This window comes from Pleurodeles waltl, unplaced genomic scaffold (assembly GCF_031143425.1).
Source record: "Pleurodeles waltl isolate 20211129_DDA unplaced genomic scaffold, aPleWal1.hap1.20221129 scaffold_135, whole genome shotgun sequence".
NCBI lineage: Eukaryota > Metazoa > Chordata > Amphibia > Caudata > Salamandridae > Pleurodeles > Pleurodeles waltl.
In genome coordinates, this window is record NW_027149841.1 from 23,209 (window position 1) to 46,213 (window position 23,005).

The following is a 23,005-nucleotide window of genomic DNA, read 5'->3' on the forward strand; positions in this document are numbered from 1 at the left end:
ATAAATAATAAACAAAGACATAGGCAGGCATCCCAAAAGCCCCGTCTGCGACTTTCTATGTCCTGAAATTTTTATATTTTACAAACAGCAGTCACCACTCACAACTGCTGGTAATAAATGGGCTGCAGGGGGGCAGGCAATGAAACGGCTAAGCCCTTCTGCCCGACCAGCCTTTAGAACTGCAGCATCTCTGCAGTAAAAAGTGTTTCAGGTCAATATCTCTCCCCTGGAAAACATGTGCGAGACCCACCACCGATAAATGTGGCAAAAGTCCCCAACATTTTCTGCATATTTGTGCTCTTACCTGAAAGCAGCGCCACCTTGTAGTCATCGCAGGCAACTGCAGCATACAACCAAATTTATCCGAGAGCAAGGTGAAAGAAACCCAAGGGAACAGCCCCTGTTTGCAGCAGGAAGGTTGGCTGCTTCGAATGGACAGAACTTCCAGTCCTAAGTGCACTCACAACCCGAACGCTCCCAAACGCTCATACCGGACAAGCCCTCCCCGGGTGCACCTCTGGCTCCCAGGTAAGGCCAAAACCTGAGCATGGTAGCGCAGGATCACAGAGAAGGAGCGGGTGGGGGTGCTTCTGTCTTGACAAAGGCGTGACATGGCTAGTGACTGAGAGGGCCTTGACTTTCCCCTATGACTGACTGTGAGAGGGGAAGGCGAAGATTTTCTGCACCCAGCATGCCTTGTGACATTCTTAGGCAAATGAGGTGAGAGCCCTGCCAGAATAGCTCCAGCGATCCCATGCCACTCCTCTGAAGGCTCCTGATCTGCATAACCACAGCATTTTGAACAGGAAGCAGAGTGGCGCAGTGGAAGCGTGCTGGGCCCATAACCCAGAGGTCGATGGATCGAAACCATCCTCTGCTAGCATGGATTGATTTTTTTTTCTTGTGAGGACCACTCTCTTGTTTCCACGCTGCCAGAGCGGAAAACAGCAGGCTTGTGCCAGCTTTTTGTGGGAAGAGACTGCTCAACTATCGGTCTCTGCTCAAAGTCAGGGAGACAGATGGTCAGAGAATCAACCCTACTCTTCAAAGGAAATGATGCACAGTTATGACCATTAACGAAAGATGGGACCCTCGCACTTCTTTCTGAGCCTGCTTGGAACGCTATTATTCCCTTTTTTTCTCCTACTATTATCAATCTCCTGTGAATTTCGTGGAGCTGTTTTCTTTCTCTACCCTGCTGTTTTTCCCTTGCTGCCAATATATGCTTATTTCAATGATTTGAACTGCTGCTTTCCCTTTCTCCTTTTCTGCGCAGCTTTTGCATGGGTTTCAATCTCCAGTTCCTTAGCAGTTGCAAGAACTTTTTTCCTGATTTTCATGTTGGTCTGTAAACCAAAAATACCTGTGATACTGGTGCAATATAGTAATTGAACTCAGGGTTGTGATGTCTAGAGCTTAAAAAAAAATATACCCTGGAGCGTTGGTGGTATAGTGGTGAGCATAGCTGCCTTCCGAGCAGTTGACCTGGGTTCGATTCCCGGCCAATGCAGTGCTAATATTTATACATTAAGAAAGCAGTAGCTATTCTAACGCAATATGTTAAAAAAAAGAAAAATATCTTGACCAGATTACTCAGCTATTAGATAAATAATAAACAAAGACATAGGCAGACATCCCAAAAGCCCCGTCTGCGACTTTCTATGTCCTGAAATTTTTATATTTTACAAACAGCAGTCACCACTCACAACTGCTGGTAATAAATAGGCTGCAGGGGGGCAGGCAATGAAACGGCTAAGCCCTTCTGCCCGACCAGCCTTTAGAACTGCAGCATCTCTGCAGTAAAAAGTGTTTCAGGTCAATATCTGTCCCCTGGAAAAAATGTGCGAGACCCACCACCGATAAATGTGGCAAAAGTCCCCAACATTTTCTGCATATTTGTGCTCTTACCTGAAAGCAGCGCCACCTTGTAGTCATCGCAGGCAACTGCAGCATACAACCAAATTTATCCGAGAGCAAGGTGAAAGAAACCCAAGGGAACAGCCCCTGTCTGCAGCAGGAAGGTTGGCTGCTTCGAATGGACAGAACTTCCAGTCCTAAGTCCACTCACGTCCCGAACGCTCCCAAACTCTCATACCGGGCAAGCCCTCACCGGGTGCACCTCTGGCTCCCAGGTAAGGCCAAAACCTGAGCATGGTAGCGCAGGATCACAGAGAAGGAGCGGGTGGGGGTGCTTCTGTCTTGACAAAGGCATTACATGGCTAGTGACAGAGAGGGACTTGACTTTCCCCTATGACTGACTGTGGGAGGGGAAGGCGAAGATTTTCTGCACCCAGCATGCCTTGTGACATTCTTAGGCAAATGAGGTGAGAGCCCTGCCAGAATAGCTCCAGCGATCCCATGCCACTCCTCTGAAGGCTCCTGATCTGCATAACCAAAGCATTTTGAACAGGAAGCAGAGTGGCGCAGCGGAAGCGTGCTGGGCCCATAACCCAGAGGTCGATGGATCGAAACCATCCTCTGCTAGCATGGATTGATTTTTTTTTCTTGTGAGGACCACTCTCTCGTTTCCACGCTGCCAGAGCGGAAAACAGCAGGCTTGTGCCAGCTTTTTGTGGGAAGAGACTGCTCAACTATCGGTCTCTGCTCAAAGTCAGGGAGACAGATGGTCAGAGAAGCAACCCTACACTTCAAAGGAAATGATGCACAGTTATGACCATTAACGAAAGATGGGACCCTCGCACTTCTTTCTGAGCCTGCTTGGAACGCTATTATTCCCTTTTTTTATCCTGCTATTATCAATCTCCTGTGAATTTCGTGGAGCTGTTTTCTTTCTCTACCCTGCTGTTTTTCCCTTGCTGCCAATATATGCTTATTTCAATGATTTGAACTGCTGCTTTCCCTTTCTCCTTTTCTGCGCAGCTTTTGCATTGGTTTCAATCTCCAGTTCCTTAGCAGTTGCAAGAACTTTTTTCCTGATTTTCATGTTGGTCTGTAAACCAAAAATACCTCTGATACTGGTGCAATATAGTAATTGAACTCAGGGTTGTGATGTCTAGAGATTAAAAAAAACATATGCCATGGAGCGTTGGTGGTATAGTGGTGAGCATAGCTGCCTTCCAAGCAGTTGACCCGGGTTCGATTCCCGGCCAACGCAGTGCTAATATTTATACATTAAGAAAGCAGTAGCTATTCTAACGCAATATGTTAAAAAAAAGAGAAATATCTTGACCAGATTACTCAGCTATTAGATAAATAATAAACAAAGACATAGGCAGGCATCCCAAAAGCCCCGTCTGCGACTTTCTATGTCCTGAAATTTTTATATTTTACAAACAGCAGTCACCACTCACAACTGCTGGTAATAAATGGGCTGCAGGGGGGCAGGCAATGAAACGGCTAAGCCCTTCTGCCGACCAGCCTTTAGAACTGCAGCATCTCTGCAGTAAAAAGTGTTTCAGGTCAATATCTCTCCCCTGGAAAAAATGTGCGAGACCCACCACCGATAAATGTGGCAAAAGTCCCCAACATTTTCTGCATATTTGTGCTCTTACCTGAAAGCAGCGCCACCTTGTAGTCATCGCAGGCAACGGCAGCATACAACCAAATTTATCCGAGAGCAAGGTGAAAGACACCCAAGGGAACAGCCCCTGTCTGCAGCAGGAAGGTTGGCTGCTTCGAATGGACAGAACTTCCAGTCCTAAGTCCACTCACGTCCCGAACGCTCCCAAACGCTCATACCGGACAAGCCCTCACCGGCTGCACCTCTGGCTCCCAGGTAAGGCCAAAACCTGAGCATGGTAGCGCAGGATCACAGAGAAGGAGCGGGTGGGGGTGCTTCTGTCTTGACAAAGGCGTGACATGGCTAGTGACTGAGAGGGCCTTGACTTTCCCCTATGACTGACTGTGAGAGGGGAAGGCGAAGATTTTCTGCACCCAGCATGCCTTGTGACATTCTTAGGCAAATGAGGTGAGAGCCCTGCCAGAATAGCTCCAGCGATCCCATGCCACTCCTCTGAAGGCTCCTGATCTGCATAACCACAGCATTTTGAACAGGAAGCAGAGTGGCGCAGCGGAAGCGTGCTGGGCCCATAACCCAGAGGTCGATGGATCGAAACCATCCTCTGCTAGCATGGATTGATTTTTTTTTCTTGTGAGGACCACTCTCTCGTTTCCACGCTGCCAGTGCGGAAAACAGCAGGCTTGTGCCAGCTTTTTGTGGGAAGAGACTGCTCAACTATCGGTCTCTGCTCAAAGTCAGGGAGACAGATGGTCAGAGAATCAACCCTACTCTTCAAAGGAAATGATGCACAGTTATGACCATTAACGAAAGATGGGACCCTCGCACTTCTTTCTGAGCCTGCTTGGAACGCTATTATTCCCTTTTTTTCTCCTACTATTATCAATCTCCTGTGAATTTCGTGGAGCTGTTTTCTTTCTCTACCCTGCTGTTTTTCCCTTGCTGCCAATATATGCTTATTTCAATGATTTGAACTGCTGCTTTCCCTTTCTCCTTTTCTGCGCAGCTTTTGCATGGGTTTCAATCTCCAGTTCCTTAGCAGTTGCAAGAACTTTTTTCCTGATTTTCATGTTGGTCTGTAAACCAAAAATACCTGTGATACTGGTGCAATATAGTAATTGAACTCAGGGTTGTGATGTCTAGAGCTTAAAAAAATATATACCATGGAGCGTTGGTGGTATAGTGGTAAGCATAGCTGCCTTCCGAGCAGTTGACCTGGGTTCGATTCCCGGCCAACGCAGTGCTAATATTTATACATTAAGAAAGCAGTAGCTATTCTAACGCAATATGTTAAAAAAAAGAAAAATATCTTGACCAGATTACTCAGCTATTAGATAAATAATAAACAAAGACATAGGCAGACATCCCAAAAGCCCCGTCTGCGACTTTCTATGTCCTGAAATTTTTATATTTTACAAACAGCAGTCACCACTCACAACTGCTGGTAATAAATAGGCTGCAGGGGGGCAGGCAATGAAACGGCTAAGCCCTTCTGCCCGACCAGCCTTTAGAACTGCAGCATCTCTGCAGTAAAAAGTGTTTCAGGTCAATATCTCTCCCCTGGAAAAAATGTGCGAGACCCACCACCGATAAATGTGGCAAAAGTCCCCAACATTTTCTGCATATTTGTGCTCTTACCTGAAAGCAGCGCCACCTTGTAGTCATCGCAGGCAACTGCAGCATACAACCAAATTTATCCGAGAGCAAGGTGAAAGAAACCCAAGGGAACAGCCCCTGTCTGCAGCAGGAAGGTTGGCTGCTTCGAATGGACAGAACTTCCAGTCCTAAGTCCACTCACGTCCCGAACGCTCCCAAACGCTCATACCGGGCAAGCCCTCACCGGGTGCACCTCTGGCTCCCAGGTAAGGCCAAAACCTGAGCATGGTAGCGCAGGATCACAGAGAAGGAGCGGGTGGGGGTGCTTCTGTCTTGACAAAGGCATGACATGGCTAGTGACAGAGAGGGCCTTGACTTTCCCCTATGACTGACTGTGAGAGGGGAAGGCGAAGATTTTCTGCACCCAGCATGCCTTGTGACATTCTTAGGCAAATGAGGTGAGAGCCCTGCCAGAATAGCTCCAGCGATCCCATGCCACTCCTCTGAAGGCTCCTGATCTGCATAACCACAGCATTATGAACAGGAAGCAGAGTGGCGCAGCGGAAGCGTGCTGGGCCCATAACCCAGAGGTCGATGGATCGAAACCATCCCCTGCTAGCATGGATTGACTTTTTTTTCTTGTGAGGACCACTCTCTTGTTTCCACGCTGCCAGAGCGGAAAACAGCAGGCTTGTGCCAGCTTTTTGTGGGAAGAGACTGCTCAATTATCGGTCTCTGCTCAAAGTCAGGGAGACAGATGGTCAGAGAATCAACCCTACACTTCAAAGGAAATGATGCACAGTTATGACCATTAACGAAAGATGGGACCCTCGCACTTCTTTCTGAGCCTGCTTGGAACGCTATTATTCCCTTTTTTTGTCCTGCTATTATCAATCTCCTGTGAATTTCGTGGAGCTGTTTTCTTTCTCTACCCTGCTGTTTTTCCCTTGCTGCCAATATATGCTTATTTCAATGATTTGAACTGCTGCTTTCCCTTTCTCCTTTTCTGTGCAGCTTTTGCATTGGTTTCAATCTCCAGTTCCTTAGCAGTTGCAAGAACTTTTTTCCTGATTTTCATGTTGGTCAGTAAACCAAAAATACCTCTGATACTGGTGCAATATAGTCATTGAACTCAGGGTTGTGATGTCTAGAGCTTAAAAAAAGCATATGCCATGGAGCGTTGGTGGTATAGTGGTGAGCATAGCTGCCTTCCAAGCAGATGACCCGGGTTTGATTCCCGGCTAACGCAGTGCTAATATTTATACATTAAGAAAGCAGTAGCTATTCTATCGCAATATGTTAAAAAAAAGAGAAATATCTTGACCAGATTACTCAGCTATTAGATAAATAATAAACAAAGACAGAGGCAGGCATCCCAAAAGCCCCGTCTGCGACTTTCTATGTCCTGAAATTTTTATATTTTACAAACAGCAGTCACCACTCACAACTGCTGGTAATAAATGGGCTGCAGGGGGGCAGGCAATGAAACGGCTAAGCCCTTCTGCCCGACCAGCCTTTAGAACTGCAGCATCTCTGCAGTAAAAAGTGTTTCAGGTCAATATCTCTCCCCTGGAAAAAATGTGCGAGACCCACCACCGATAAATGTGGCAAAAGTCCCCAACGTTTTCTGCATATTTGTGCTCTTACCTGAAAGCAGCGCCACCTTGTAGTCATTGCAGGCAACTGCAGTATACAACCAAATTTATCCGAGAGCAAGGTGAAAGAAACCCAAGGGAACAGCCCCTGTCTGCAGCAGGAAGGTTGGCTGCTTCGAATGGACAGAACTTCCAGTCCTAAGTCCACTCATGTCCCGAACGCTCCCAAACGCTCCTACCGGACAAGCTCTCACCGGGTGCACCTCTGGCTCCCAGGTAAGGCCAAAACCTGAGCATGGTAGCGCAGGATCACAGAGAAGGAGCGGGTGGGGGTGCTTCTGTCTTGACAAAGGCGTGACATGGCTAGTGACTGAGAGGGACTTGACTTTCCCCTATGACTGACTGTGAGAGGGGAAGGCGAAGATTTTCTGCACCCAGCATGCCTTGTGACATTCTTAGGCAAATGAGGTGAGAGCCCTGCCAGAATAGCTCCAGCGATCCCAGGCCACTCCTCTGAAGGCTCCTGATCTGCATAACCACAGCATTTTGAACAGGAAGCAGAGTGGCGCAGCGGAAGCGTGCTGGGCCCATAACCCAGAGGTCGATAGATCGAAACCATCCTCTGCTAGCATGGATTGATTTTTTTTTCTTGTGAGGACCACTCTCTCGTTTCCACGCTGCCAGAGCAGAAAACAGCAGGCTTGTGCCAGCTTTTTGTGGGAAGAGACTGCTCAACTATCGGTCTCTGCTCAAAGTCAGGGTGACAGATGGTCAGAGAATCAACCCTACACTTCAAAGGAAATGATGCACAGTTATGACCATTAACGAAAGATGAGACCCTCGCACTTCTTTCTGAGCCTGCTTGGAACGCTATTATTCCCTTTTTTTGTCCTGCTATTATCAATCTCCTGTGAATTTCGTGGAGCTGTTTTCTTTCTCTACCCTGCTGTTTTTCCCTTGCTGCCAATATATGCTTATTTCAATGATTTGAACTGCTGCTTTCCCTTTCTCCTTTTCTGCGCAGCTTTTGCATTGGTTTCAATCTCCAGTTCCTTAGCAGTTGCAAGAACTTTTTTCCTGATTTTCATGTTGGTCAGTAAACCAAAAATACCTCTGATACTGGTGCAATATAGTCATTGAACTCAGGGTTGTGATGTCTCGAGCTTAAAAAAGACATATGCCATGGAGCGTTGGTGGTATAGTGGTGAGCATACCTGCCTTCCAAGCAATTGACCCGGGATTGATTCCCGGCTAACGCAGTGCTAATATTTATACATTAAGAAAGCAGTAGCTATTCTATCGCAATATGTTAAAAAAAAGAGAAATATCTTGACCAGATTACTCAGCTATTAGATAAATAATAAACAAAGACAGAGGCAGGCATCCCAAAAGCCCCGTCTGCGACTTTCTATGTCCTGAAATTTTTATATTTTACAAACAGCAGTCACCACTCACAACTGCTGGTAATAAATGGGCTGCAGGGGGGCAGACAATGAAACGGCTAAGCCCTTCTGCCCGACCAGCCTTTAGAACTGCAGCATCTCTGCAGTAAAAAGTGTTTCAGGTCAATATCTCTCCCCTGGAAAAAATGTGCGAGACCCACCACCGATAAATGTGGCAAAAGTCCCCAACATTTTCTGCATATTTGTGCTCTTACCTGAAAGCAGCGCCACCTTGTAGTCATCGCAGGCAACTGCAGCATACAACCAAATTTATCGGAGAGCAAGGTGAAAGAAACCCAAGGGAACAGCCCCTGTCTGCAGCAGGAAGGTTGGCTGCTTCGAATGGACAGAACTTCCAGTCCTAAGTCCACTCACGTCCCAAACGCTCATACCGGGCAAGCCCTCACCGGGTGCACCTCTGGCTCCCAGGTAAGGCCAAAACCTGAGTATGGTAGCGCAGGATCACAGAGAAGGAGCGGGTGGGGGTGCTTCTGTCTTGACAAAGGCGTGACATGGCTAGTGACTGAGAGGGACTTGACTTTCCCCTATGACTGACTGTGAGAGGGGAAGGCCAAGATTTTCTGCACCCACCATGCCTTGTGACATTCTTAGGCAAATGAGGTGAGAGCCCTGCCAGAATAACTCCAGCGATCCCATGCCACTCCTCTGAAGGCTCCTGATCTGCATAACCACAGCATTTTGAACAGGAAGCAGAGTGGCGCAGCGGAAGCGTGCTGGGCCCATAACCCAGAGGTCGATGGATCGAAACCATCCTCTGCTAGCATGGATTGATTATTTTTCTTATGAGGACCACTCTCTCGTTTCCACGCTGCCAGAGCGGAAAACAGCAGGCTTGTGCCAGCTTTTTGTGGGAAGAGACTGCTCAACTATCGGTCTCTGCTCAAAGTCAGGGAGACAGATGGTCAGAGAATCAACCCTACACTTCAAAGGAAATGATGCACAGTTATGACCATTAACGAAAGATGGGACCCTCGCACTTCTTTCTGAGCCTGCTTGGAACGCTATTATTCCCTTTTTTTGTCCTGCTATTATCAATCTCCTGTGAATTTCGTGGAGCTGTTTTCTTTCTCTACCCTGCTGTTTTTCCCTTGCTGCCAATATATGCTTATTTCAATGATTTGAACAGCTGCTTTCCCTTTCTCCTTTTCTGCGCAGCTTTTGCATAGGTTTCAATCTCCAGTTCCTTAGCAGTTGCAAGAACTTTTTTCCTGATTTTCATGTTGGTCTGTAAACCAAAAATACCTGTGATACTGGTGCAATATAGTAATTGAACTCAGGGTTGTGATGTCTAGAGCTTAAAAAAATATATACCATGGAGCGTTGGTGGTATAGTGGTAAGCATAGCTGCCTTCCGAGCAGTTGACCTGGGTTCGATTCCCGGCCAACGCAGTGCTAATATTTATACATTAAGAAAGCAGTAGCTATTCTAACGCAATATGTTAAAAAAAAGAAAAATATCTTGACCAGATTACTCAGCTATTAGATAAATAATAAACAAAGACATAGGCAGACATCCCAAAAGCCCCGTCTGCGACTTTCTATGTCCTGAAATTTTTATATTTTACAAACAGCAGTCACCACTCACAACTGCTGGTAATAAATAGGCTGCAGGGGGGCAGGCAATGAAACGGCTAAGCCCTTCTGCCCGACCAGCCTTTAGAACTGCAGCATCTCTGCAGTAAAAAGTGTTTCAGGTCAATATCTCTCCCCTGGAAAAAATGTGCGAGACCCACCACCATAAATGTGGCAAAAGTCCCCAACATTTTCTGCATATTTGTGCTCTTACCTGAAAGCAGCGCCACCTTGTAGTCATCGCAGGCAACTGCAGCATACAACCAAATTTATCCGAGAGCAAGGTGAAAGAAACCCAAGGGAACAGCCCCTGTCTGCAGCAGGAAGGTTGGCTGCTTCGAATGGACAGAACTTCCAGTCCTAAGTCCACTCACGTCCCGAACGCTCCCAAACGCTCATACCGGGCAAGCCCTCACTGGGTGCACCTCTGGCTCCCAGGTAAGGCCAAAACCTGAGCATGGTAGCGCAGGATCACAGAGAAGGAGCGGGTGGGGGTGCTTCTGTCTTGACAAAGGCGTGACATGGCTAGTGACAGAGAGGGCCTTGACTTTCCCCTATGACTGACTGTGAGAGGGGAAGGCGAAGATTTTCTGCACCCAGCATGCCTTGTGACATTCTTAGGCAAATGAGGTGAGAGCCCTGCCAGAATAGCTCCAGCGATCCCATGCCACTCCTCTGAAGGCTCCTGATCTGCATAACCACAGCATTTTGAACAGGAAGCAGAGTCGCGCAGCGGAAGCGTGCTGGGCCCATAACCCAGAGGTCGATGGATTGAAACCATCCTCTGCTAGCATGGATTGATTTTTTTTTCTTGTGAGGACCACTCTCTCGTTTCCACGCTGCCAGAGCGGAAAACAGCAGGCTTGTGCCAGCTTTTTGTGGGAAGAGACTGCTCAACTATCGGTCTCTGCTCAAAGTCAGGGAGACAGATGGTCAGAGAATCAACCCTACACTTCAAAGGAAATGATGCACAGTTATGATCATTAACGAAAGATGGGACCCTCGCACTTCTTTCTGAGCCTGCTTGGAACGCTATTATTACCTTTTTTTGTCCTGCTATTATCAATCTCCTGTGAATTTCGTGTAGCTGTTTTCTTTCTCTACCCTGCTGTTTTTCCCTTGCTGCCAATATATGCTTATTTCAATGATTTGAACTGCTGCTTTCCCTTTCTCCTTTTCTGCGCAGCTTTTGCATGGGTTTCAATCTCCAGTTCCTTAGCAGTTGCAAGAACTCTTTTCCTGATTTTCATGTTGGTCTGTAAACCAAAAATACCTCTGATACTGGTGCAATATAGTAATTGAACTCAGGGTTGTGATGTCTAGAGCTTAAAAGAAACATATGCTATGGAGCGTTGGTGGTATAGTGGTGAGCATAGCTGCCTTCCAAGCAGTTGACCCGGGTTCGATTCCCGGCCAACGCAGTGCTAATATTTATACATTAAGAAAGCAGTAGCTATTCTAACGCAATATGTTAAAAAAAAGAGAAATATCTTGACCAGATTACTCAGCTATTAGATAAATAATAAACAAAGACATAGGCAGGCATCCCAAAATCCCCGTCTGCGACTTTCTATGTCCTGAAATTTTTATATTTTACAAACAGCAGTCACCACTCACAACTGCTGGTAATAAATGGGCTGCAGGGGGGCAGGCAATGACCAGCCTTTAGAACTGCAGCATCTCTGCAGTAAAAAGTGTTCCAGGTCAATATCTCTCCCCTGGAAAAAATGTGCGAGACCCACCACCGATAAATGTGGCAAAAGTCCCCAACATTTTCTGCATATTTGTGCTCTTACCTGAAAGCAGCGCCACCTTGTAGTCATCGCAGGCAACTGCAGCATACAACCAAATTTATCCGAGAGCAAGGTGAAAGAAACCCAAGGGAACAGCCCCTGTCTGCAGCAGGAAGGTTGGCTGATTCGAATGGTCAGAACTTCCAGTCCTAAGTCCACTCACGTCCTGAACACTCCCAAACGCTCATACCGGGCAAGCCCTCACTGGGTGCACCTCTGGCTCCCAGGTAAGGCCAAAACCTGAGCATGGTAGCGCAGGATCAAAGAGAAGGAGCGGGTGGGGGTGCTTTTGTCTTGACAAAGGCGTGACATGGCTAGTGACTGAGAGGGCCTTGACTTTCCCCTATGACTGACTGTGAGAGGGGAAGGCGAAGATTTTCTGCACCCAGCATGCCTTGTGACATTCTTAGGCAAATGAGGTGAGAGCCCTGCCAGAATAGCTCCAGCGATCCCATGCCACTCCTCTGAAGGCTCCTGATCTGCATAACCACAGCATTTTGAGCAGGAAGCAGAGTGGCGCAGCGGAAGCGTGCTGGGCCCATAACCCAGAGGTCGATGGATCGAAACCATCCTCTGCTAGCATGGATTGATTTTTTTTCTTGTGAGGACCACTCTCTCGTTTCCACGCTGCCAGAGCGGAAAACAGCAGGCTTGTGCCAGCTTTTTGTGGGAAGAGACTGCTCAACTATCGGTCTCTGCTCAAAGTCAGGGAGACAGATGGTCAGAGAATCAACCCTACACTTCAAAGGAAATGATGCACAGTTATGACCATTAACGAAAGATGGGACCCTCGCACTTCTTTCTGAGCCTGCTTGGAACGCTATTATTCCCTTTTTTTGTCCTGCTATTATCAATCTCCTGTGAATTTCGTGGAGCTGTTTTCTTTCTCTACCCTGCTGTTTTTCCCTTGCTGCCAATATATGCTTATTTCAATGATTTGAACTGCTGCTTTCCCTTTCTCCTTTCCTGCGCAGCTTTTGCATTGGTTTCAATCTCCAGTTCCTTAGCAGTTGCAAGAACTTTTTTCCTGATTTTCATGTTGGTCTGTAAACCAAAAATACCTCTGATACTGGTGCAATATAGTAATTGAACTCAGGGTTGTGATGTCTAGAGCTTAAAAAAAACATATGCCATGGAGCGTTGGTGGTATAGTGGTGAGCATAGCTGCCTTCCAAGCAGTTGACCCGGGTTCGATTCCCGGACAACGCAGTGCTAATATTTATACATTAAGAAAGCAGTAGCTATTCTAACGCAATATGTTAAAAAAAAGAGAAATATCTTGACCAGATTACTCAGCTATTAGATAAATAATAAACAAAGACATAGGCAGGCATCCCAAAAGCCCCGTCTGCGACTTTCTATGTCCTGAAATTTTTATATTTTACAAACAGCAGTCACCACTCACAACTGCTGGTAATAAATGGGCTGCAGGGGGGCAGGCAATGACCAGCCTTTAGAACTGCAGCATCTCTGCAGTAAAAAGTGTTCCAGGTCAATATCTCTCCCCTGGAAAAAATGTGCGAGACCCACCACCGATAAATGTGGCAAAAGTCCCCAACATTTTCTGCATATTTGTGCTCTTACCTGAAAGCAGCGCCACCTTGTAGTCATCGCAGGCAACTGCAGCATACAACCAAATTTATCCGAGAGCAAGGTGAAAGAAACCCAAGGGAACAGCCCCTGTCTGCAGCAGGAAGGTTGGCTGATTCGAATGGTCAGAACTTCCAGTCCTAAGTCCACTCACGTCCTGAACACTCCCAAACGCTCATACCGGGCAAGCCCTCACTGGGTGCACCTCTGGCTCCCAGGTAAGGCCAAAACCTGAGCATGGTAGCGCAGGATCAAAGAGAAGGAGCGGGTGGGGGTGCTTTTGTCTTGACAAAGGCGTGACATGGCTAGTGACTGAGAGGGCCTTGACTTTCCCCTATGACTGACTGTGAGAGGGGAAGGCGAAGATTTTCTGCACCCAGCATGCCTTGTGACATTCTTAGGCAAATGAGGTGAGAGCCCTGCCAGAATAGCTCCAGCGATCCCATGCCACTCCTCTGAAGGCTCCTGATCTGCATAACCACAGCATTTTGAGCAGGAAGCAGAGTGGCGCAGCGGAAGCGTGCTGGGCCCATAACCCAGAGGTCGATGGATCGAAACCATCCTCTGCTAGCATGGATTGATTTTTTTTCTTGTGAGGACCACTCTCTCGTTTCCACGCTGCCAGAGCGGAAAACAGCAGGCTTGTGCCAGCTTTTTGTGGGAAGAGACTGCTCAACTATCGGTCTCTGCTCAAAGTCAGGGAGACAGATGGTCAGAGAATCAACCCTACACTTCAAAGGAAATGATGCACAGTTATGACCATTAACGAAAGATGGGACCCTCGCACTTCTTTCTGAGCCTGCTTGGAACGCTATTATTCCCTTTTTTTGTCCTGCTATTATCAATCTCCTGTGAATTTCGTGGAGCTGTTTTCTTTCTCTACCCTGCTGTTTTTCCCTTGCTGCCAATATATGCTTATTTCAATGATTTGAACTGCTGCTTTCCCTTTCTCCTTTCCTGCGCAGCTTTTGCATTGGTTTCAATCTCCAGTTCCTTAGCAGTTGCAAGAACTTTTTTCCTGATTTTCATGTTGGTCTGTAAACCAAAAATACCTCTGATACTGGTGCAATATAGTAATTGAACTCAGGGTTGTGATGTCTAGAGCTTAAAAAAAACATATGCCATGGAGCGTTGGTGGTATAGTGGTGAGCATAGCTGCCTTCCAAGCAGTTGACCCGGGTTCGATTCCCGGACAACGCAGTGCTAATATTTATACATTAAGAAAGCAGTAGCTATTCTAACGCAATATGTTAAAAAAAAGAGAAATATCTTGACCAGATTACTCAGCTATTAGATAAATAATAAACAAAGACATAGGCAGGCATCCCAAAAGCCCCGTCTGCGACTTTCTATGTCCTGAAATTTTTATATTTTACAAACAGCAGTCACCACTCACAACTGCTGGTAATAAATGGGCTGCAGGGGGGCAGGCAATGAAACGGCTAAGCCCTTCTGCCCGACCAGCCTTTAGAACTGCAGCATCTCTGCAGTAAAAAGTGTTTCAGGTCAATATCTCTCCCCTGGAAAAAATGTGCGAGACCCACCACCGATAAATGTGGCAAAAGTCCCCAACATTTTCTGCATATTTGTGCTCTTACCTGAAAGCAGCGCCACCTTGTAGTCATCGCAGGCAACTGCAGCATACAACCAAATTTATCCGAGAGCAAGGTGAAAGAAACCCAAGGAAACAGCCCCTGTTTGCAGCAGGAAGGTTGGCTGCTTCGAATGGACAGAACTTCCAGTCCTAAGTCCACTCACGACCCGAACGCTCCCAAACGCTCATACCGGACAAGCCCTCCCCGGGTGCACCTCTGGCTCCCAGGTAAGGCCAAAACCTGAGCATGGTAGCGCAGGATCACAGAGAAGGAGCGGGTGGGGGTGCTTCTGTCTTGACAAAGGCGTGACATGGCTAGTGACTGAGAGGGCCTTGACTTTCCCCTATGACTGACTGTGAGAGGGGAAGGCGAAGATTTTCTGCACCCAGCATGCCTTGTGACATTCTTAGGCAAATGAGGTGAGAGCCCTGCCAGAATAGCTCCAGCGATCCCATGCCACTCCTCTGAAGGCTCCTGATCTGCATAACCACAGCATTTTGAACAGGAAGCAGAGTGGCGCAGCGGAAGCGTGCTGGGCCCATAACCCAGAGGTCGATGGATTGAAACCATCCTCTGCTAGCATGGATTGATTTTTTTTTCTTGTGAGGACCACTCTCTTGTTTCCACGCTGCCAGAGCGGAAAACAGCAGGCTTGTGCCAGCTTTTTGTGGGAAGAGACTGCTCAACTATCGGTCTCTGCTCAAAGTCAGGGAGACAGATGGTCAGAGAATCAACCCTACACTTCAAAGGAAATGATGCACAGTTATGACCATTAACGAAAGATGGGACCCTCGCACTTCTTTCTGAGCCTGCTTGGAACGCTATTATTCCCTTTTTTTGTCCTGCTATTATCAATCTCCTGTGAATTTCGTGGAGCTGTTTTCTTTCTCTACCCTGCTGTTTTTCCCTTGCTGCCAATATATGCTTATTTCAATGATTTGAACTGCTGCTTTCCCTTTCTCCTTTTCTGCGCAGCTTTTGCATGGGTTTCAATCTCCAGTTCCTTAGCAGTTGCAAGAACTTTTTTCCTGATTTTCATGTTGGTCTGTAAACCAAAAATACCTCTGATACTGGTGCAATATAGTCATTGAACTCAGGGTTGTGATGTCTAGAGCTTAAAAAAAACATATGCCATAGAGTGTTGGTGGTATAGTGGTGCGCATAGCTGCCTTCCAAGCAGTTGACCCGGGTTCGATTCCCGGCCAACGCAGTGCTAATATTTATACATTAAGAAAGCAGTAGCTATTCTAACGCAATATGTTAAAAAAAAGAGAAATATCTTGACCAGATTACTCAGCTATTAGATAAATAATAAACAAAGACATAGGCAGGCATCCCAAAAGCCCCGTCTGCGACTTTCTATGTCCTGAAATTTTTATATTTTACAAACAGCAGTCACCACTCACAACTGCTGGTAATAAATGGGCTGCAGGGGGGCAGGCAATGAAACGGCTAAGCCCTTCTGCCCGACCAGCCTTTAGAACTGCAGCATCTCTGCAGTAAAAAGTGTTTCAGGTCAATATCTCTCCCCTGGAAAAAATGTGCGAGACCCACCACCGATAAATGTGGCAAAAGTCCCCAACATTTTCTGCATATTTGTGCTCTTACCTGAAAGCAGCGCCACCTTGTAGTCATCGCAGGCAACTGCAGCATACAACCAAATTTATCCGAGAGCAAGGTGAAAGAAACCCAAGGGAACAGCCCCTGTCTGCAGCAGGAAGGTTGGCTGCTTCGAATGGACAGAACTTCCAGTCCTAAGTCCACTCACGTCCCGAACGCTCCCAAACGCTCATACCGGACAAGCCCTCACCGGGTGCACCTCTGGCTCCCAGGTAAGGCCAAAACCTGAGCATGGTAGCGCAGGATCACAGAGAAGGAGCGGGTGGGGGTGCTTCTGTCTTGACAAAGGCGTGACATGGCTAGTGACTGAGAGGGCCTTGACTTTCCCCTATGACTGACTGTGAGAGTGGAAGGCGAAGATTTTCTGCACCCAGCATGCCTTGTGACATTCTTAGGCAAATGAAGTGAGAGCCCTGCCAGAAAAGCTCCAGCGATCCCATGCCACTCCTCTGAAGGCTCCTGATCTGCATAACCACAGCATTTTGAACAGGAAGCAGAGTGGCGCAGCGGAAGTGTGCTGGGCCCATAACCCAGAGGTCGATGGATCGAAACCATCCTCTGCTAGCATGGATTGATTTTTTTTTCTTGTGAGGACCACTCTCTCGTTTCCACGCTGCCAGAGCGGAAAACAGCAGGCTTGTGCCAGCTTTTTGTGGGAAGAGACTGCTCAACTATCGGACTCTGCTCAAAGTCAGGGAGACAGATGGTCAGAGAATCAACCCTACACTTCAAAGGAAATGATGCACAGTTATGACCATTAACGAAAGATGGGACCCTCGCACTTCTTTCTGAGCCTGCTTGGAACGCTATTATTCCCTTTTTTTGTCCTGCTATTATCAATCTCCTGTGAATTTCGTGGAGCTGTTTTCTTTCTCTACCCTGCTGTTTTTCCCTTGCTGCCAATATATGCTTATTTCAATGATTTGAACTGCTGCTTTCCCTTTCTCCTTTCCTGCGCAGCTTTTGCATTGGTTTCAATCTCCAGTTCCTTAGCAGTTGCAAGAACTTTTTTCCTGATTTTCATGTTGGTCTGTAAACCAAAAATACCTCTGATACTGGTGCAATATAGTAATTGAACTCAGGGTTGTGATGTCTAGAGATTAAAAAAAACATATGCCATGGAGCGTTGGTGGTATAGTGGTGAGCATAGCTGCCTTCCAAGCAGTTGACCCGGGTTCGATTCCCGGCCAACGCAGTGCTAATATTTATACATTAAGAAAGCAGTAGCTATTCTAACGCAATATGTTAAAAAAAAGAGAAATATCTTGACCAGATTACTCAGCTATTAGATAAATAATAAACAAAGACATAGGCAGGCATCCCAAAAGCCCCGTCTGCGACTTTCTATGTCCTGAAATTTTTATATTTTACAAACAGCAGTCACCACTCACAACTGCTGGTAATAAATGGGCTGCAGGGGGGCAGGCAATGAAACGGCTAAGCCCTTCTGCCCGACCAGCCTTTAGAACTGCAGCATCTCTGCAGTAAAAAGTGTTTCAGGTCAATATCTCTCCCCTGGAAAACATGTGCGAGACCCACCACCGATAAATGTGGCAAAAGTCCCCAACATTTTCTGCATATTTGTGCTCTTACCTGAAAGCAGCGCCACCTTGTAGTCATCGCAGGCAACTGCAGCATACAACCAAATTTATCCGAGAGCAAGGTGAAAGAAACCCAAGGGAACAGCCCCTGTTTGCAGCAGGAAGGTTGGCTGCTTCGAATGGACAGAACTTCCAGTCCTAAGTGCACTCACAACCCGAACGCTCCCAAACGCTCATACCGGACAAGCCCTCCCCGGGTGCACCTCTGGCTCCCAGGTAAGGCCAAAACCTGAGCATGGTAGCGCAGGATCACAGAGAAGGAGCGGGTGGGGGTGCTTCTGTCTTGACAAAGGCGTGACATGGCTAGTGACTGAGAGGGCCTTGACTTTCCCCTATGACTGACTGTGAGAGGGGAAGGCGAAGATTTTCTGCACCCAGCATGCCTTGTGACATTCTTAGGCAAATGAGGTGAGAGCCCTGCCAGAATAGCTCCAGCGATCCCATGCCACTCCTCTGAAGGCTCCTGATCTGCATAACCACAGCATTTTGAACAGGAAGCAGAGTGGCGCAGTGGAAGCGTGCTGGGCCCATAACCCAGAGGTCGATGGATCGAAACCATCCTCTGCTAGCATGGATTGATTTTTTTTTCTTGTGAGGACCACTCTCTTGTTTCCACGCTGCCAGAGCGGAAAACAGCAGGCTTGTGCCAGCTTTTTGTGGGAAGAGACTGCTCAACTATCGGTCTCTGCTCAAAGTCAGGGAGACAGATGGTCAGAGAATCAACCCTACTCTTCAAAGGAAATGATGCACAGTTATGACCATTAACGAAAGATGGGACCCTCGCACTTCTTTCTGAGCCTGCTTGGAACGCTATTATTCCCTTTTTTTCTCCTACTATTATCAATCTCCTGTGAATTTCGTGGAGCTGTTTTCTTTCTCTACCCTGCTGTTTTTCCCTTGCTGCCAATATATGCTTATTTCAATGATTTGAACTGCTGCTTTCCCTTTCTCCTTTTCTGCGCAGCTTTTGCATGGGTTTCAATCTCCAGTTCCTTAGCAGTTGCAAGAACTTTTTTCCTGATTTTCATGTTGGTCTGTAAACCAAAAATACCTGTGATACTGGTGCAATATAGTAATTGAACTCAGGGTTGTGATGTCTAGAGCTTAAAAAAAAATATACCCTGGAGCGTTGGTGGTATAGTGGTGAGCATAGCTGCCTTCCGAGCAGTTGACCTGGGTTCGATTCCCGGCCAATGCAGTGCTAATATTTATACATTAAGAAAGCAGTAGCTATTCTAACGCAATATGTTAAAAAAAAGAAAAATATCTTGACCAGATTACTCAGCTATTAGATAAATAATAAACAAAGACATAGGCAGACATCCCAAAAGCCCCGTCTGCGACTTTCTATGTCCTGAAATTTTTATATTTTACAAACAGCAGTCACCACTCACAACTGCTGGTAATAAATAGGCTGCAGGGGGGCAGGCAATGAAACGGCTAAGCCCTTCTGCCCGACCAGCCTTTAGAACTGCAGCATCTCTGCAGTAAAAAGTGTTTCAGGTCAATATCTGTCCCCTGGAAAAAATGTGCGAGACCCACCACCGATAAATGTGGCAAAAGTCCCCAACATTTTCTGCATATTTGTGCTCTTACCTGAAAGCAGCGCCACCTTGTAGTCATCGCAGGCAACTGCAGCATACAACCAAATTTATCCGAGAGCAAGGTGAAAGAAACCCAAGGGAACAGCCCCTGTCTGCAGCAGGAAGGTTGGCTGCTTCGAATGGACAGAACTTCCAGTCCTAAGTCCACTCACGTCCCGAACGCTCCCAAACTCTCATACCGGGCAAGCCCTCACCGGGTGCACCTCTGGCTCCCAGGTAAGGCCAAAACCTGAGCATGGTAGCGCAGGATCACAGAGAAGGAGCGGGTGGGGGTGCTTCTGTCTTGACAAAGGCATTACATGGCTAGTGACAGAGAGGGACTTGACTTTCCCCTATGACTGACTGTGGGAGGGGAAGGCGAAGATTTTCTGCACCCAGCATGCCTTGTGACATTCTTAGGCAAATGAGGTGAGAGCCCTGCCAGAATAGCTCCAGCGATCCCATGCCACTCCTCTGAAGGCTCCTGATCTGCATAACCAAAGCATTTTGAACAGGAAGCAGAGTGGCGCAGCGGAAGCGTGCTGGGCCCATAACCCAGAGGTCGATGGATCGAAACCATCCTCTGCTAGCATGGATTGATTTTTTTTTCTTGTGAGGACCACTCTCTCGTTTCCACGCTGCCAGAGCGGAAAACAGCAGGCTTGTGCCAGCTTTTTGTGGGAAGAGACTGCTCAACTATCGGTCTCTGCTCAAAGTCAGGGAGACAGATGGTCAGGGAAGCAACCCTACACTTCAAAGGAAATGATGCACAGTTATGACCATTAACGAAAGATGGGACCCTCGCACTTCTTTCTGAGCCTGCTTGGAACGCTATTATTCCCTTTTTTTATCCTGCTATTATCAATCTCCTGTGAATTTCGTGGAGCTGTTTTCTTTCTCTACCCTGCTGTTTTTCCCTTGCTGCCAATATATGCTTATTTCAATGATTTGAACTGCTGCTTTCCCTTTCTCCTTTTCTGCGCAGCTTTTGCATTGGTTTCAATCTCCAGTTCCTTAGCAGTTGCAAGAACTTTTTTCCTGATTTTCATGTTGGTCTGTAAACCAAAAATACCTCTGATACTGGTGCAATATAGTAATTGAACTCAGGGTTGTGATGTCTAGAGATTAAAAAAAACATATGCCATGGAGCGTTGGTGGTATAGTGGTGAGCATAGCTGCCTTCCAAGCAGTTGACCCGGGTTCGATTCCCGGCCAACGCAGTGCTAATATTTATACATTAAGAAAGCAGTAGCTATTCTAACGCAATATGTTAAAAAAAAGAGAAATATCTTGACCAGATTACTCAGCTATTAGATAAATAATAAACAAAGACATAGGCAGGCATCCCAAAAGCCCCGTCTGCGACTTTCTATGTCCTGAAATTTTTATATTTTACAAACAGCAGTCACCACTCACAACTGCTGGTAATAAATGGGCTGCAGGGGGGCAGGCAATGAAACGGCTAAGCCCTTCTGCCGACCAGCCTTTAGAACTGCAGCATCTCTGCAGTAAAAAGTGTTTCAGGTCAATATCTCTCCCCTGGAAAAAATGTGCGAGACCCACCACCGATAAATGTGGCAAAAGTCCCCAACATTTTCTGCATATTTGTGCTCTTACCTGAAAGCAGCGCCACCTTGTAGTCATCGCAGGCAACGGCAGCATACAACCAAATTTATCCGAGAGCAAGGTGAAAGACACCCAAGGGAACAGCCCCTGTCTGCAGCAGGAAGGTTGGCTGCTTCGAATGGACAGAACTTCCAGTCCTAAGTCCACTCACGTCCCGAACGCTCCCAAACGCTCATACCGGACAAGCCCTCACCGGCTGCACCTCTGGCTCCCAGGTAAGGCCAAAACCTGAGCATGGTAGCGCAGGATCACAGAGAAGGAGCGGGTGGGGGTGCTTCTGTCTTGACAAAGGCGTGACATGGCTAGTGACTGAGAGGGCCTTGACTTTCCCCTATGACTGACTGTGAGAGGGGAAGGCGAAGATTTTCTGCACCCAGCATGCCTTGTGACATTCTTAGGCAAATGAGGTGAGAGCCCTGCCAGAATAGCTCCAGCGATCCCATGCCACTCCTCTGAAGGCTCCTGATCTGCATAACCACAGCATTTTGAACAGGAAGCAGAGTGGCGCAGCGGAAGCGTGCTGGGCCCATAACCCAGAGGTCGATGGATCGAAACCATCCTCTGCTAGCATGGATTGATTTTTTTTTCTTGTGAGGACCACTCTCTCGTTTCCACGCTGCCAGTGCGGAAAACAGCAGGCTTGTGCCAGCTTTTTGTGGGAAGAGACTGCTCAACTATCGGTCTCTGCTCAAAGTCAGGGAGACAGATGGTCAGAGAATCAACCCTACTCTTCAAAGGAAATGATGCACAGTTATGACCATTAACGAAAGATGGGACCCTCGCACTTCTTTCTGAGCCTGCTTGGAACGCTATTATTCCCTTTTTTTCTCCTACTATTATCAATCTCCTGTGAATTTCGTGGAGCTGTTTTCTTTCTCTACCCTGCTGTTTTTCCCTTGCTGCCAATATATGCTTATTTCAATGATTTGAACTGCTGCTTTCCCTTTCTCCTTTTCTGCGCAGCTTTTGCATGGGTTTCAATCTCCAGTTCCTTAGCAGTTGCAAGAACTTTTTTCCTGATTTTCATGTTGGTCTGTAAACCAAAAATACCTGTGATACTGGTGCAATATAGTAATTGAACTCAGGGTTGTGATGTCTAGAGCTTAAAAAAATATATACCATGGAGCGTTGGTGGTATAGTGGTAAGCATAGCTGCCTTCCGAGCAGTTGACCTGGGTTCGATTCCCGGCCAACGCAGTGCTAATATTTATACATTAAGAAAGCAGTAGCTATTCTAACGCAATATGTTAAAAAAAAGAAAAATATCTTGACCAGATTACTCAGCTATTAGATAAATAATAAACAAAGACATAGGCAGACATCCCAAAAGCCCCGTCTGCGACTTTCTATGTCCTGAAATTTTTATATTTTACAAACAGCAGTCACCACTCACAACTGCTGGTAATAAATAGGCTGCAGGGGGGCAGGCAATGAAACGGCTAAGCCCTTCTGCCCGACCAGCCTTTAGAACTGCAGCATCTCTGCAGTAAAAAGTGTTTCAGGTCAATATCTCTCCCCTGGAAAAAATGTGCGAGACCCACCACCGATAAATGTGGCAAAAGTCCCCAACATTTTCTGCATATTTGTGCTCTTACCTGAAAGCAGCGCCACCTTGTAGTCATCGCAGGCAACTGCAGCATACAACCAAATTTATCCGAGAGCAAGGTGAAAGAAACCCAAGGGAACAGCCCCTGTCTGCAGCAGGAAGGTTGGCTGCTTCGAATGGACAGAACTTCCAGTCCTAAGTCCACTCACGTCCCGAACGCTCCCAAACGCTCATACCGGGCAAGCCCTCACCGGGTGCACCTCTGGCTCCCAGGTAAGGCCAAAACCTGAGCATGGTAGCGCAGGATCACAGAGAAGGAGCGGGTGGGGGTGCTTCTGTCTTGACAA

At 47.0% G+C, this 23,005-nt stretch overlaps 7 non-coding genes across 7 annotated transcripts; all 7 read left to right on the top strand.

Moving 5' to 3' along the window:
* Positions 1–3,043: 3,043 nt before the first annotated feature.
* TRNAG-UCC (transfer RNA glycine (anticodon UCC)) lies at positions 3,044–3,115 on the top strand. The gene has a single exon. It is a non-coding gene; the product is annotated as a tRNA-Gly (tRNA).
* Positions 3,116–4,646: 1,531 nt separating this feature from the next.
* On the top strand, positions 4,647–4,718 carry TRNAG-UCC (transfer RNA glycine (anticodon UCC)). The gene has a single exon. It is a non-coding gene; the product is annotated as a tRNA-Gly (tRNA).
* A 4,731-nt stretch (positions 4,719–9,449) lies between these two features.
* Positions 9,450–9,521, top strand: TRNAG-UCC (transfer RNA glycine (anticodon UCC)). The gene has a single exon. It is a non-coding gene; the product is annotated as a tRNA-Gly (tRNA).
* A 1,532-nt stretch (positions 9,522–11,053) lies between these two features.
* Positions 11,054–11,125, top strand: TRNAG-UCC (transfer RNA glycine (anticodon UCC)). Its single transcript has one exon. It is a non-coding gene; the product is annotated as a tRNA-Gly (tRNA).
* A 6,300-nt stretch (positions 11,126–17,425) lies between these two features.
* On the top strand, positions 17,426–17,497 carry TRNAG-UCC (transfer RNA glycine (anticodon UCC)). Its single transcript has one exon. It is a non-coding gene; the product is annotated as a tRNA-Gly (tRNA).
* A 3,137-nt stretch (positions 17,498–20,634) lies between these two features.
* Positions 20,635–20,706, top strand: TRNAG-UCC (transfer RNA glycine (anticodon UCC)). The gene has a single exon. It is a non-coding gene; the product is annotated as a tRNA-Gly (tRNA).
* Positions 20,707–22,237: 1,531 nt separating this feature from the next.
* TRNAG-UCC (transfer RNA glycine (anticodon UCC)) lies at positions 22,238–22,309 on the top strand. Its single transcript has one exon. It is a non-coding gene; the product is annotated as a tRNA-Gly (tRNA).
* Positions 22,310–23,005: the final 696 nt, after the last annotated feature.